Raw genomic sequence first — 12907 nt, 5'->3', positions numbered from 1 at the left:
AGTATTTAATGTATTGTAACTCGCTAATATCTGTACCAAATTTCACACGTTTTACACCAATTCCTTACTTTTCAGAGCATCCACTGTACAAGTAGCCAACAGCTAAGTTTCCTGCCATTTTAGATAGTTTTTAAACTGAGGTTGGCTATATTAGGCGAGCTCCAAAAAGGAGGGAGATGGGGGCCCGGAAGGAGGGAAACAGGCTGTTCAAAAATTGAAAATGAAGGCTTAGCGATGAATTAGGATTGGGCCATTCAGGCCTCACAACTGGCTAAATGAAAGCACATTACAGCACAGGTCTTTATTCAACACCACAGTACTGTACAGCCAAATATGGCCAACCCCAGGCTGGCCAGAACTCCATTAGGGCTGGCCTGAGCTCCATTAGAGCTCCAGCTGCTCGTACGGATAGCCACTGTACTTGGGAAAAGTAACCACCACTCAAGTCTAGCTGATTTTGGTAATGAAATGTGATAGCCTATTCATGTAGCTTTGTGTTAATGGTAATAAATCAAATCTGCTAACACGGGCGATAAGACCAGTTTTCCCAGACCCAGTCACATATGTGACCGGATTTGTGAAAAGGAGTCTTCCACACACATCCAATTTCTCGACTTTGACAATTGATAACTTCAGATGGGAAACAGCTATTGACTTGTAATATTGGTCAGAAGTGAGCACCCACAACGCTGAATTGACTGTGAAAATTTCAGGTTGGTATGCTACTTGATCACAAAGTTATGGTCTCCCACGTTTACGGAATTGGATGTGTGTGGAAGACCCCTTTTAGCAAATCCGGTCACATATGTAACTGGATTTTGGAAATCAGCCTTAATGTCACATTTTACAACTCAAACATCTACAATCAATCCAAACTACGTACCAATCAGCTTTACAATGATTAAGAATCATTAGTCAGTACTTTGAATTACAACAAATTCTGAGAAATATCTGAACAGGTGTACAAGTGCTTTAATGGCGGTGACACAGTAAAGTATCAATTTCTAAGTATTTCACATGTAACATTAAATTAAGAGTGATTTTCCAAAATCCAGCAGGGGCTAAAAAATGTGGCTAGTTGTGGCCAAAGAGCTAGTTATAAATGACTTTTGGTTAGTTATATAGCTAGTTCTAAAATATAGCCAGCTGCACCACAGAAAAATCTAACTCAAAAGTTATAAACGTATACTGGTAGCTGTATAATTCACTATGTTAGCCTTGATAACACACATCATACAGGTTTTGGCAATGGAAGTATTTTGTCTCTTTGGCAAATGAATTCATCCTGTTGGCAATTGAATTTGTCACTTTGGCAATTGAATTCATCTGTAACAAGTTTGGAAGCTAGAGAAAACACAAAAAAACAAGATGTAGCAGCTGCTACAAGACCTTGTTCAAGTACAACTGTTGTAAATTACTGTTTATAAGGTGATAATTTTTTCACTACAACTTCTTCAGCAACATTCACAACTGTACTTCACCATTAGTGATGGGTGTGATCACTTGTAAACAAGCTAATTAGCTTTCCAGACAGCTACCAGCTTCACATACAAGCATAGGCAGTGGAGATAGGGGGGCCATGGCCCCCACTTTTGTTTGCAAGAAAAGTTTGAGATACTCTAATAGAACAGTCAGGATCTGGATACTTTAATAATAGAGCAGTCACATTATTCACAGAAGCAATGTAGCAAGTTACTTAACTACGTATGTGTAGTTATAGATATAATTGGTGAAGAGCAGCTATTGTCAGCAGATAATGACCTTATTTTTTTGGTCTTCAACCTACAGCTGGCCTGGCCCCTTCACTTTTTGGCCTGCTCCACCACCAGCACCTTCAATTACCTTCTAGTGGCTCAAGCATAACTCTCCATGGCAAAAATGATTCAGAGTCACTTTGTGATAATGGGTTGCTTTAATTTAATTATGACAAATTCTTGTGCCAATGCAATGAATTCTAAGTGACAAATCAATTACCGAAATGATGAATTCAATTGCCAAGGGAACAAATTCATTTACCAAAGCAACAATTCAATTGCCCAAACCTGTAATCAAGCTGATGTAAAATAATCATAGTTCATCACTATTTCAATTTCATCCATGTTACATAATGGTTGTGATCAAAAGATTTTACTACATTGTGTGGGTGCATTTACATGTACTGTAATATTCCAGCTCTTTTTTATGAATGAAGCTATAATCATGTTATTCCATCTATGACAGCTGTGGAGCTTAATGTATCATTAAACAAACCAAAAGAAAACTGTCTAATTGGTACAAACACACTTATTTTACTTGCTTTCTTATACACTGTAACCAAGAGTACATAATATTTATATGGCCAATATTATGTACTCTTGCTGTAACAATGTCGACCATATACTGTAACATTACTGTAACGACAAGTTATTTTCTTATACTCCACATATACTTGACAGGCAGGCTTTGTATGTAATTGTCTGTGTTGTGTGTGTTACAACCTACTCCATCAGTAGTATGTATGAGTCCATGACAATGTGATAAACATACCACTCTGTCTGTACTCTAATGGAAACATTTAGTGTCCTAGGTGGCATGTGAACTTCTGTAAAGGTATGTACATACGTACTACATAGATGTGTGTCCACTGATACTGCTAGGTCACATCCTGGGTATGTGTTGTAACGAAAAGTAAGCAACCAATTATTAAACAAGTTTCATCTCTTCAATCATAACTCACTGTAGGAGTGTTCAACAAAATTCTTTTAGTGGTGGTACCCAATGGTGGTGGTGTGATTTTTGTAGGCCATATTGTTTAAATAATATACAGCATGTGTACATGAACGGCACAGTGTGTAAGGGTGCATGACTAAGATACACATACACAGTAACACAATTGACTTGCACATTGATTAACTGGGTGGAATTCTTAAGACATAAGAGTATTGCATTCATAATTGGTTGTAGCCCATTTCACAGTGATATGTGTTTCCCCAAGTAACTTTCCCACACATATCACTGGGGACACATGTTTCCTCGTACACATATCACTAACTTGCTAGAGAATCTACAAGTCACAGTGATATATGTTTCCCTGGGTATTGTGTTCCCCAGATAGCTAAGGCGTATATCTCTACGGATGTGTGTTTCCTATATTGTAAAGTGTCTAATGTTCTCTGCATATAATTTAATGGCATTCTAACCAGTATAGAATTTGCATGACTTCCATGGCTTCAGCCAGCCATTGCTAAATTCATGGTAATTGTAGATATGCTGACAAACATAATCACAATAGTCTGATGACTTTAACTTTCATCTACTGCCCAGCAGATATCTTATCCAGATACCTTGCAATGAATTATAAAGTGACTGGCAGTACATAACTGACTGGAAAATCTCTACAGCAAAAATCTGAGTAGTGCTAAATACGCATCTCTCAGATATAAAATCTTTTAAGTACAAATCTCTCAAGTAGTTCAAAAATCTCTCAAGTGAAAGTCAGTCTCTCAGGTAATTACATAACTTTCAAGTAAAATTTCTCAAGTAAAAATCTCTTAAGTAGTTTAAAGTAGATACTCTCAAGTAGTCAAAAGCCTCTCTAAAATCTATCAAATAACTAAATTAAGTCTCTCAGGTGAAATCTCTCAAGTAGAATCTCTGAAGCAGTCAAAAATCTCCCAACTAAAAAAAGCTCTCATGTATTTTAAGTAACTGAAGTCTCTTAAGTAGTTCAAAATCTCACAATCAGTCTAAAGTAAATATCTCGAGTTGTCCAAAATCTCTCAAGTAAAAAGCACTCTAGTAGTGCAAACCTGTACAGTGAAAATCTCCCAAGCAGCTAAAATTTCTTGAGTACAAATCAATTATAACTTATCATGCACAAAGTATCAAAGTTTAATGTACATGACTTTTGTTATTCTGACGCAAATGCATGCACAACAGATATAGCTATAATATGCAATGCAGCTCTTAGAATTGCACCGAATTAAGACCAACTGCTTGCCTTCACATTTATATTGTAGCTTAAAGCTAACAGCATGTAGCAGGATAGTATTTTGTGTTTCAAGAAACATACAAAGAATCAGAAGCGCTTCAGTCCCCACGCTACTATAAGAGGTATACTAGTTAGATATCTGCAACTTCACAATTGGGATCCTGTTCACGATAGGTTTGCAACCACACTCATCAAAATCTAGGTGGACTAATAGCAATAGAGTATGGATACCACACCTCTTAACAATCTAGCTTTTTACAAACAGTAAGTAAGATGACCTCACACCTTATTGGTCTAGCTAGGTGCACACCCCTCGGCTGACTCGAGATACTCTAATACAACAGTCATGTGTGATACTCTAATAGAAGCTGTACTACAACAAAAATTAAATATATTAGTATGTTTTAAACTGTCAATTTAAAAATGAAGTAGGGATCTATGCAATAAAAAGTAGTGAAATAAGAGATGAATGATGGTATTACAGCATAGCTCGGTGAGAAAGTCCTTACTTTGGCACATTAGTTATAACAATTATTGTCAAAGTAGGGACTTCCCACTGAACAATGCTGTAATACCATCATTCATCTCTTGTTTCATTGCATAGATCCCTACTTTTTTAAACTAACAATTTTTTTAAAAAATACTAGTATTATTGTGCATATTTACTATCTAATCCAAAACAGCCAAGCTGTAAAAAAAGTGTGCGGCCCTCAGAAAGGCTATGGTGAAAAAAGATGTGAAATCCAAGGTGGCGGCCAAGAAATGGCTGTGATGGTAGGTTAATGGTAAAAATTTTAATAACGACAATTCAGGTGAATTTTTGTGCCGCTTCACAAAATTTACCTAAATTGTCATTATTAAAATTTTTACCATTAACCTACCATCACAGCCATTTCTTGGCCGCCACCTTGGATTTCACATCTTTTTTCACCATAGCCTTTCTGAGGGCCGCACACTTTTTTTACAGCTTGGCTGTTTTGGATTAGATTTCATTTCTTTTTGTATTTGTATACCCCAAAGCCGGCCTATGGCCAGCTTTGGGACTTTTTTAACCTATGTTTTTTTCTTTACTACAGGAAGAAGAAAAGATGAAGTAGATGTACTTTAAATATTTTATCAGTAAATGTACAAATTATATATGTGACTGGGCCTGCGAAAATAAGGCATGTGGGCACATGATTTTTGTCTTCTTTTTCAAACTTCCATCACTCATAACGTTTTATACCATTATGCTATGGCAATGAAATTTTCAGCTCTTAATCAGCATTTAATTGACATTATGTTGAAATTTACAGAATGCAAATATTCTGTTCCAGTACTGAGATATGACCTTTAGTGTAACGAGGTGTAGTTTGTGCCCACATGCCCTGTTTTCGCAGGCCCGGTCACATATACTGTATAATACATATGTGACCGGATTTGCGAAAAGGGGTCTTCCACACACATCCAATTTGCCAACTTTGACAATTGATAACTTCAGCTTGGAAAGAGCTATTGCCTTGAATTTTGGGCAGTGGTGAGCACCACTATAGCTGAATACATGGTGAAATTTTCAGGTTAATATGTTACTTGAACACTGAGTTATGGTCTCCAACGGTTACAGAATTGGATGTGTGTGGAAGACCCCTTTTCGCAAATCCGGTCACATAATATTATATTGATTACAGAAATCTCCATGGTGGTTTCTTTGTAACTGAACACTCTACAAGGTGACTTCTTCTAATTGCTCTCTCTACAGGGTGAATTGTTTGTAGCTGAACGATCTACAAGGTAACTTCTTCTAGCTGATCTCTCTACAGGGTGATGTGTTTGTAGCTGAATTCTGTATAGGTGATTTGTTTGCAGCTGAGCTCTTTACAGAATGGTTTCTTTGTAGCTGAACTCTCTAAAAGGTAACTTCTTCTAACTGATCTTTCTACAGGGCAATTTGTTTCTGGCAGAATTTTCTACAGGGTGATTTCTTTGCAGCTGAACTCTCTACAAGGTAATTTCTTCTAGCTGATCTCTCTACAGGGAGATTTGTTTGTAGCTGAACTATCTACAAGGTAACTTCTTATAGCTGATCTCTCTACAAGGTGATTTGTTCGTAGTTGAATTCTGTACAGGTGATTTGTTTGCAGCTGAGCTCTTTACAAAATGGTTTCTTTGTAGCTGAACTTTCTCCAAGGTAACTTCTTCTAACTGATCTTTCTACAGGGTGATTTGTTTGTAGCTGAACTATCTACAAGGTAATTTCTTCTAGCTGATCTCTCTACAGGGTGATTTGTTTGTAGCTGAATTCTGTACAAGTGATTTGTTTGCAGCTGAGCTCTTTACAGAATGGTTTCTTTGTAGCTGAACTCTCTACAGGGTGATTTGTTTGTAGCTGAAATCCCTACAAGGTAACTTCTTCTAGCTGATCTTTCTACAGGGCGATTTGTTTGTAGCTGAGTTCTCTACAGGGTGTTTGTTTGCAGCTGAATTCTCTACATGGTGGTTTCTTTATAGCTGAACTCTCTACAAGGTGACTACTTCTAGCTGATCTCTCTACAGGGTGATTTGTTTGTAGCTGAACTCTCTACAGGTGATTTGTTTGTAGCTGAACTCTCTACAAGGCGATACTTCTAGGTGATCTCTCTACAGGATTCCTTGTTTCTAACTGAACTCTCAACAGGGTGATCTGTTCATAGCTGAACTTTCTACTGGGTGATTTGTTTGCAGCTGAACTCTCTAAATGGTGGTTTCTTTGTAGCTGAACTCTCTACAACGTGACTTCTTCTAGCTGAACTCTCTACAAGGTGACTTGTTTCTAGCTGATCTCTCTACAGGGTGACTTGTTTCTAGCTGAACTCTCTACAGGTGATTTGTTTGTAGCTGAACTCTCTACATGATGGTTTCGTTGTAGCTGAACTCTCTACAAGGTGACTTCTTCTAGCTGATCTTTTTACACTGCATATTTGTTTGTAGCTGAGTTCTCTACAGGGTGATTTGTTTGCAGCTGAACTCTCTACATGGGAGTTTCATTGTAGCTGAACTCTCTACAATGTGACTTCTTCTAGCTGAACTCTCTACAGGGTGACTTGTTTCTAGCTGAACTCTCTATAAGTGATTTGTTTGCAGCTGAACTCTCTACATGGTGGTTTCTTTGTAGCTGAACTCTCTAAATGGTGGTTTCTGGTTTCTTTGTAGCTGAACTCTCTACAAGGTAACTTCTTCTAGCCGAACTTTCTACAAGGTGATTGAGTTTTTTGCAGCTGAACTCTTTACATGGTGGTTGCTTTGTAGCTGAACTCTCTTAAAGGTGACTTCTTCTAGCTGAACTCTCTACAGGATGATTTGTTTGCAGCTGAACTCTCTACGTGGTAGTTTCTTTGTATCTGAACTCTCTACAATGTGACTTCTTCTAGCTGAACTCTCTACAGGGTGACTTGTTTTTAGCTGATCTCTCTATAGGGTGACTTGTTTCTAGCTGAACTCTCTACAGGTGATTTGTTTGCAGCTGAACTCTCTACATGGTGGTTTCTTTGTAGCTGAACTCTCTACAAGGTAACTTCTTCTAACTGATCTTTCTACAGGGTGATTTGTTTGTAGCTGAATTCTCTACAGGGTGATTTATTTGCAGCTTAACTCTCTACAAGGTGACTTCTTCTAGCTGAACTCTCAACAGAGTGATTGATTTTTTTTGCAGCTGAACTCTCTACATGGTGGTTTCTTTGTAACTGAACTCTCTACAGGGTGATTTGTTTGTAGCTGAACTCTCTACAGGGTGATTTGTTTGTAGCTGAACTCTCTACAGGGTGATCTGTTCATAGCTGAACTCCCTATAAGGTAACTTCTTCTAGCTAATCTTTCTACAGGGCGATTTGTTTGTAGCTGAGTTCTCTACAGGGTGATTTGTTTGCAGCTGAACTCTCTACATGATGGTTTCTTTGTAGCTGAACTCTCTACAAGGTAATTTCTTCTAGCTGATCTCTCTACAGGCCGATTTGTTTGTAGCTGAACTCTCTACAGGTGATTTGTTTGTAGCTGAACTCTCTACAAGGCGATACTTCTAGGTGATCTCTCTACAGGATTCCTTGTTTCTAACTGAACTCTCAACAGGGTGATCTGTTCATAGCTGAACTTTCTACTGGGTGATTTGTTTGCAGCTGAACTCTCTAAATGGTGGTTTCTTTGTAGCTGAACTCTCTACAACGTGACTTCTTCTAGCTGAACTCTCTACAAGGTGACTTGTTTCTAGCTGATCTCTCTACAGGGTGACTTGTTTCTAGCTGAACTCTCTACAGGTGATTTGTTTGTAGCTGAACTCTCTACATGATGGTTTCGTTGTAGCTGAACTCTCTACAAGGTGACTTCTTCTAGCTGATCTTTTTACACTGCATATTTGTTTGTAGCTGAGTTCTCTACAGGGTGATTTGTTTGCAGCTGAACTCTCTACATGGGAGTTTCATTGTAGCTGAACTCTCTACAATGTGATATCTTCTAGCTGAACTCTCTACAGGGTGACTTGTTTCTAGCTGAACTCTCTATAAGTGATTTGTTTGCAGCTGAACTCTCTACATGGTGGTTTCTTTGTAGCTGAACTCTCTAAATGGTGGTTTCTGGTTTCTTTGTAGCTGAACTCTCTACAAGGTAACTTCTTCTAGCCGAACTTTCTACAAGGTGATTGAGTTTTTTGCAGCTGAACTCTTTACATGGTGGTTGCTTTGTAGCTGAACTCTCTTAAAGGTGACTTCTTCTAGCTGAACTCTCTACAGGATGATTTGTTTGCAGCTGAACTCTCTACGTGGTAGTTTCTTTGTATCTGAACTCTCTACAATGTGACTTCTTCTAGCTGAACTCTCTACAGGGTGACTTGTTTTTAGCTGATCTCTCTATAGGGTGACTTGTTTCTAGCTGAACTCTCTACAGGTGATTTGTTTGCAGCTGAACTCTCTACATGGTGGTTTCTTTGTAGCTGAACTCTCTACAAGGTAACTTCTTCTAACTGATCTTTCTACAGGGTGATTTGTTTGTAGCTGAATTCTCTACAGGGTGATTTATTTGCAGCTTAACTCTCTACAAGGTGACTTCTTCTAGCTGAACTCTCAACAGAGTGATTGATTTTTTTTGCAGCTGAACTCTCTACATGGTGGTTTCTTTGTAACTGAACTCTCTACAGGGTGATTTGTTTGTAGCTGAACTCTCTACAGGGTGATTTGTTTGTAGCTGAACTCTCTACAGGGTGATCTGTTCATAGCTGAACTCCCTATAAGGTAACTTCTTCTAGCTAATCTTTCTACAGGGCGATTTGTTTGTAGCTGAGTTCTCTACAGGGTGATTTGTTTGCAGCTGAACTCTCTACATGATGGTTTCTTTGTAGCTGAACTCTCTACAAGGTAATTTCTTCTAGCTGATCTCTCTACAGGCCGATTTGTTTGTAGCTGAACTCTCTACATGATGGTTTCTTTGTAGCTGAACTCTCTACAAGGTGATTTCTTCTATAGCTGATCTTTCTACAGGGTGATTTGTTTGTAGTTGAACTCTCTACATGATAGTTTCTTTGTAGCTGAACTCTCTACAAGGTGATTTCTTCTATAGCTGATCTTTCTACAGGGTGATTTGTTTGTACCTGAACTATCTACATGATGGTTTCTTTGTAGCTGAACTCTCTACAAGGTAACTTCTTCTAGCTGATCTCTCTACAGGACAATTTGTTTGTACCTGAACTCTCACATGATTGTTTCTTTGAAGCTGAACTCTCTACAAGGTGATTTCTTCTAGCTGATCTTTCTACAGGGTGATTTGAGAACTTTCTACAAAGAAACTTCTTCTAGCTGATCTCTCTACAGGGAGATTTGTTTGTAGCTGAACTCTCTATACATGATTTGTTTGCGGCTGAATTCTCTACATGATGGTTTCTTTGTAGCTGAACTCTCTACAAGGTAACTTCTTCTAGCTGATCTCTTTACAGGGTGAATTGTTTGTAGCTGAACGATCTACAAGGTAACTTCTTCTAACTGATCTCTCTACAGGGTGATTTGTCTGTAGCTGAACTCTCTACAAGGAAACCTATTTTAACTGAGCTCTGTACAGGGTGAATTGTTTGTAGCCGAACTATCTACAAGGTAACTTCTTCTAGCTAATCTCTCTACAGGATGATTTGTTTGTAGCTGAACTATCTACAAGGTAACTTCTTCTAGCTGATCTCTCTACAGGGTGATTTGTTTGTAGCTGAATTCTGTATAGGTGATTTGTTTGCAGCTGAGCTCTTTACAGAATGGTTTCTTTGTAGCTGAACTCTCCACAAGGTAACTTCTTCTAGCTGATGTATCTACAGGGTCACTAGTTTGTAGCTGAATTCTCTACATGGTGGTTTCTTTGTAACTGAACTATCTATAAGGTGACATCTTCTAGCTGATCTTTCAACAGGGTGATTTGTTTGTAACTGAACTCTCTACAAGAAAACTTCTTCTAACTGATGTCTGAACAGGGTGAATTGTTTGTAGCTGAACTCTCTACAGGGTGATTTGTTTGTAGCTGATCTCTATACAGGTTACTTATTTTTAACTGATCTCTTGAATTCTGTTCAGGGTGACTGCTCTATTAGGATGACTGCTCTATTAGAGTATCTCGATCTCGCACTTGCTACACCAAGTTGGATTTTGTGTTTTAACTCCGTGGCTTTAAGTCTGATTCTTCTACACCATTGAAGAGCCTTTCTAAGATGATAACTCCATCTGTACAGCGATTTTCAAAGCATTACCCCAAGTGGTTTATCTGGTAGGCGTGGCAAGCATAATAATAATAATAATAATAATAATAATAATAAAAATTAGCTAATCTCGATTGCGTAATTGTTACACACTGTTGATTTTTTTGCTGTATCTTCCTGGTTTTTAGCTCGATTTCTTTCAAACCACAAAAGGTTTGAGGTTCAATAGTTAACCTATTCACCCACCGATTTTCAGCTTCTTCCCATACGCGGTTTACCCTGTAGGCGTGACAACATATTAGTGTCATTTTTCGTGCATAATCGCTCATAACTCTTTGCCTGTTTATGATATTCCAGCCAAAGTTGGTACAGAGATGCGCCTTTATACCCCCCTTCTGTGTGCCAAATTTCAAGGCAATCGGATAACGCGTTCGCGTTGTATAGCAGTTTTTGTAAGTGTGCGAAAAGAGGAAGAAAAATAAGAAGAAAAAAAAAACGAACTAAGCCAATTTGTGAAGTCGCATATCTCAGGAATTCCTGAAGCGATTTCGCTCAAATTTGGAATGTGGAGTACTGAAGTTGGAGGGAATGTACACAGCAAAATGTGTCTTGTTTCATCAAGGCAGCACAGAGCTACGGAGGTGCGAAAATTGCGTTTTCTTTCTTCCTGTCAATATACTCACGGGGTTGCGCGCCGGCTTCTTGGGCCGCACGACACACTACCGTGTGTCTTGATTTAAATACATGAGACATAGATGCAGGTGTCAACAGCTTCCTTTTCAGCTATCCTAATCTATTCATTAATAATTGCTATAAAATATCTTTTTTAGTCCAGTAGTAGCACGTGGTAGCTAGTAATAACAGTATATAGGAGCAGTAGGCAGTACCTAGTAATAGGAGTAGAGGCAGCAAGCAGTAATTGCATGCAGTGTAGTAAGTAATAGTATACTGTAGTAGCAGGTAGTATATTAACTGCAGTATACGGTAGCAGCAATACTGAGTTAATAGTTATATGTGAGTAGCAGCAGTGTATATAGCAGCTACAGTAGCTAAAATTAATAGTAAGATATCAACAGTAGCCAGTGGCGGATCTAGGAATTTATAAAGTGAGTTTCCAGTTTAGAAGGATGACATATCCACTGCATAGGAGACGGGAGGGTGCTACAGTTGGGGGTGCCCAAAATTTATGGTGGTAGTAGTAGGTGTGTGAAGCACACCAAGCATGCTAATTCTAGGGGAGTCTGGGGGCATGCCCCCCAGGACAATTTTGAAAATTAGGTGTCAGGAGATTGAATTTGGAGGCATTTTCAGTGGTTTTAGCTGTTCATCAAATACTAGTACTATTTTTAATACATGCTAGACTGTTGTATTAGGGTGACTGCTCTATTAGAGTATTTCGATCGTGATTGACAAGTTTCTGGAAGCTCAAGTAACGACTATTGCACAATACAGCTTTGAGTTGGGGGTGCTCAGCACCAAATAGTTGGGGGTACTGGGAGTGCTCTTCTGTCACATATGCACTGAGTGTGTGAAGAAGCACACTCACAATGTGCATGTGCTAGGGGGGTCTGGGGGCATGCCCCCCAGGAAATTTTTGAAATTTAGATGCTCTGAGACTGCAATTTTGGTGTAAAAAACAAATATTTACGAAGTCTATTTACAGAATGTTGAACACACACATTGCTTATTATAGGCGTACGCCGCAATAATTAATTAAAATACTCAACTGTTGCATAATCATTTCTCAAAGGGGATTTCTGTGGAAACCGTGAAACCCCCCTAAATCCGCCACTGGTAGCCGAGTAGTAGTAACGAGCAGCAGAAACATCCAGTAGCTAGCTATATAGTAGTAGCAAATAAATTCTGAGATGAACGTGTGGGTGTTGTGCATGGTATAAAAAAAAAGAAACTGAAAAAATCATGGCAAGGAAACATATATCACTAGTGTCTTTGTCAGGAAAACATGCATCCCTAGTGATATGCATGTGGTGAAACACGATGCTTGGGGAAATATATCACTGTGACACTGGTATCAACAAATTGTGATAAGTTTTCCATAGGATTGTCACAACTAACTACAGGTCATATACCCATTGGACTCCTATGTGTTTTATATACTAAAAGTAAAGTCTTGCTATTCTGGGACTGCTAGTTGGGGAACAATGTATATACATAATGACAAGAGTACATACGTAGCATTATTTTAGAAGAAAATATATGTATTCAGCAAAATATCCCCCCAAGAAGTGCTCATTATCATACCA

The 12907-nt window shown here is 38.5% G+C and overlaps 1 protein-coding gene across 2 annotated transcripts in view; it reads right to left on the bottom strand.

Annotated features, from left to right (window-relative positions):
* Positions 1–12907, bottom strand: part of LOC136266494 (autophagy-related protein 16-1-like) — a 72063-nt gene that overhangs the window by 6272 nt on the left and 52884 nt on the right. The window lies entirely within an intron of this gene.

Source organism: Dysidea avara, chromosome 9 (genome assembly GCF_963678975.1).
Source record: "Dysidea avara chromosome 9, odDysAvar1.4, whole genome shotgun sequence".
Taxonomy (NCBI): Eukaryota; Metazoa; Porifera; class Demospongiae; order Dictyoceratida; family Dysideidae; genus Dysidea; species Dysidea avara.
The sequence above is the reverse complement of the archived record's forward strand: the minus strand, read 5'-3'. Positions and strand labels throughout refer to the sequence as shown.